At 44.5% G+C, this 3,916-nt stretch overlaps 1 protein-coding gene across 2 annotated transcripts in view; it reads right to left on the bottom strand.

The window, feature by feature from the left end:
* Positions 1 to 1,569: 1,569 nt before the first annotated feature.
* The window catches only part of nf2a (NF2, moesin-ezrin-radixin like (MERLIN) tumor suppressor a), a 46,501-nt gene continuing 44,154 nt past the window's right edge, over positions 1,570 to 3,916 (bottom strand). For both annotated transcript variants that reach the window (XM_017452380.3, XM_017452381.3), the window contains one exon: positions 1,570 to 3,916. This exon is cut by the window's right edge and continues 1,807 nt beyond it. The gene's annotated coding sequence lies outside the window, so the exon portion shown is untranslated.

Here is a 3,916-nt window from a genome sequence, read left to right as displayed (position 1 = left end):
AGTAGAGTGGATTATGACATCATTTATGATGATATTTTTACCATCGCCCGTCCCTGCCTACCATCTCGCAATGTATATTAGTGCTGTTCGTTCTCGACAAAAACATTCTTCTTGGTACTAGATAAATAAATAATGTCTAAGATTTACAGTCAGTAGTGTCCTGAAGTAAAATCCCATAATGCACCTTTCTCTGTAGCCGGGGTCTCACTTGCAACCTTGTCTCGTCCACCTCCTCAGAGGACGTCTCATCTCTTGCGGCGTCCGTGATGGGAAGATGGGATGATGGGATACGTGGTGACACATCCGTCTCTTTGGGTCTCATCCGGTGACTGGCTGTCGATACGCCTCTGATGAGCCGTCAATCAAACCGACACCGAGTCAGACGTGACGTCACGATGACGGGGGAGGGGGGTTTACAGGACGGTAGCGTGCGTGTCCGTGCGCTTCGGTCTTCTGTATTTTAAACGCTGCTCGTAACGCGTCACCGGGACGAGTTTCTAAATGGATCGCGATCAACTCTACGGTCTTTTTCATAGATTATTAGAACACTGATGAATTCTTTATGCATGCGTCATAGCGGGTCACGGACGCAGGATATATTAATTCACTCGTACTTTTCCGTGTCTTAGCGTTTCTATAGTAACGGCGGATTCACGGGGTCCTGTATATCTGACGCGTCACGCAATGTAAGACTAACATTAAGCAGATTTGTTGTTGTTGTTGTTGTCGTTGTTATTTAACCAAGAGCAAAGCTGAATCGTTGTCATTATGCAGGTTTCTGTAAGGAGGTGTTTATAGAACAGTCACGGAACGTTCTGGAAGGAGTCTCCAGCGTCGGCGCTTTATGGTTAGTAAGTTTCCCACCGTGTGAGAGTCCTCAGGACGGGAGTTTACACGTTCAGCTTTCTCTCTAACGTGACATGATGTGTTGTTGTTGTTGACAAATCGACTTCGAGAGAGAAATAACACAAGCGATGACGGGAAGTGACTCGTCACGCGGACGCTAACGACGTTAAACCCGACGCCCAAAGGACGACGTGTCGTATAGATCGATAAATCGAATAAATCGTAATCCTCTTAGTCGTGGTTAAATTGCTGCGGTGCGAGAGGAATCAAAACGACCCGTGTCTGTAAAGAAAAATACCGACCCTTCGCCGATCCTTTTCCTAGAACAGCTCGACGGCCAGCGCTTTATCATCTTAATCGTCAGCCCGTAACTCGATAACCCATTGTAATTACAAAGCCATGAATCAGGAAGTATAAACGCCGTTTTATTCCCAAAATCAGACGTGTTACAGACGGGAGACGCTCGGTTTTAATCTTCTTGGGAGGAATAGCGCATTAGCGTATTAGTTCAGCCAGGTCTCTGGCGCGCCGTCCGACAGTGAAGGATTACACCCTTTAGATTCAAGTCCACGCAATCGTGTTTTGTTTTTTTTTTTTTTTTTTTTTAAAAAAAAGCATCGTTAAAGGCTCCAATACATATTTACACCGTATTCCGCGATTCATCATCGACAAGCACACGGGGGAAAAAAATCGGATAAATCAATAAAAATGGAGCAGATTGGGCAGGATTTACATTCATTTATTTCTCAGCACAAACAAAAATATCATCCAAAAATATATACAAAAACACTCCAGTTCAAATAAAATGTAAACTTTTTATAAAAAAAAAAAAATAAAAAAAAAAAGAGAAAGAACGAAAAAAAAAACTACTTCATAATCCCGAGGCTTTGATTTTTAAAGGCCAGATCGGATTGCGTTTAAAAGTAAATACAGCAACCTGATACACACACACACACACACACACACACACACACACACACACACACACATATGCGCACTGCAGATCAAATATTCAGTAACTTTAGTGTCATAATACATTCATAAATCCTCTAGAAAGCAATCCCGCATGAGGTTCATGTCGAATCTCAGGACGCGACCCTTTGAGACGACGGAATCTGTAACGTTCCTCTTATCTGTTACTCTGTGTGCAGCTAAAGTAGATTTATAAAGTGTTATGAAGTATCTATAAAGTATCCGCCAGTCATATTCGCTTTTGAGTGATTCATTTGCATTTTAAAAAATATATAAATTAGAACGCACAATAACGATAGCGTGGTCATTTCCGAGGTCCATGTCTGATCTGACTGAACTCTTTCTACCCTAGCTGTCGCACGTTCTGCGTTCAGAACGCCGTTATAAAGCACTATGTCCGCCTACGATCGCAAGCCGGCCGGACCGTTGACCTACCGGGAGACAGCTTTGCGTGCGTGACGCCGTTATGAAGCACAACGGATAACTTCCGAGTCCCGTATGTCGTCCGTGTGAATCCCGTTCACGTCCTTTAGCTAGCTGGGATCGCTTTTTGCAGATGAATGTAACGCTGTTATTAAGGACTGTGTCTACTCTTTCCAACATACGTTTATTCACGAGTTCGTTCCGTGCCATTAACCTAATTGGGATCGGTTCTGTATTTATAACTTTGACGACGTTTACACGGACGGCGGTGATCTAATTATCGAGCGTATTCTGAATAAGACGATATTCTGATTAAGGTGTTTACATGAGTCGCTTTTAGAATACTCCTTTCATCTTCCTGTTTTACGTGTTATAGATCATAGAGCGATTAACGGCGCACGTCGTTACGTCCCCGCGCCACGCCGTCCGACGTTCCGTCCAGAATTTCACGTATCGACGGTCTTCGTTATGGGACCGTATACAGTTTCGGGTGTTTTTATTTTTCATTTTACGAAAGCTTCAAGTGCGGTTAATTATTAGTCGTGCCGTACGCGCAAATAGACGACCGCTTGAAGCCGTGGGCTGCGTCCCAAACCGCGTACTTACCGTCTATATAGTATATAGAGATACGTGTATTTCACCTACTATATACTGTAGCAGGTAAGTACGCGGTTTGGGACGCGGCCGTGCTCTCGCGTTCGCCGTCAGACGGTCGAGCGCTGCCGTGTGTGTACGTGTCCTGTCTCACAACGCGGTGAAAACTCTCACGCGACGTTAATAGCGCGATCGAGGTGTGTACGTGTCTGTGACGCACGTCGATGACGTGACTAGAACACGCAGGAATACGCCACGTCTTAATCCCATTCGTGTTTACTTCGAGTAGGACTTTAATCGGATTAACGTCCTCAGTAATCTGTTCCCATGCGAGTTTCTTAATCGGAGTACCGTCTTAATATCGGATTATCGTTGTCCATGTGAACGTGCTCGATGTTACGAAGCGCCGTCTTTAAGAACCTCACGCGTCAGACGAACGCATCAGTTAGAAGTTGATATGACCGTTATGAAGTCCGTACTGCATGTCGGCTAAATAAATAAGGAAGGAAGGAGGTGGGGAAATTCAAGCACAGGCCTAACAAGACGAGGGCCAAGACGGCTAATCCGTCCGTGTGCTCCGGGTGGGAGGAGCATACTCCGTCTTCCCTGCCAATCACAGCAAATGATTAGCCAATCGTAGGCCTCTGTCAGCTAATGTATGCGGAAGAGGGCAGATAGTACCGTACGTCAGCTGAATAAATAGAAAGAGAGCGATGCTTCGTAGCCGACAACACGTACGGGTACGCGTGCCGTTAGTCCAGACAAATCGACCAGCTCGGAAAGTTATCCATATAACGTTTTTTTTAAAAAAACTGGACATTGTTGCGTTCTAAAAGGTTTACGCAATGGTTATGGATGTGCTATGAAGACTAAGTGTAGGTAGCCTTCAAAGAAATGTGTCTGGAACGAGCTGAACCTCCACAGCTCGAAGCCTCCATTACAGAGAGTGTAGTGTAACCATATATATATATATATATAAAAATAAAAAACAACAGGAAATACATTTATCAAAGGCCTCGACTGCGGCTTCAGCAGCAGCGTACGCTTTTTACTAAATGTTTCTCTCTTGCTATGGGGAAAA

The sequence above is a fragment of the Ictalurus punctatus genome, chromosome 22 (assembly GCF_001660625.3).
Source record: "Ictalurus punctatus breed USDA103 chromosome 22, Coco_2.0, whole genome shotgun sequence".
Taxonomy (NCBI): Eukaryota; Metazoa; Chordata; class Actinopteri; order Siluriformes; family Ictaluridae; genus Ictalurus; species Ictalurus punctatus.
This window is presented reverse-complemented; position numbering and strand designations above follow the sequence as displayed.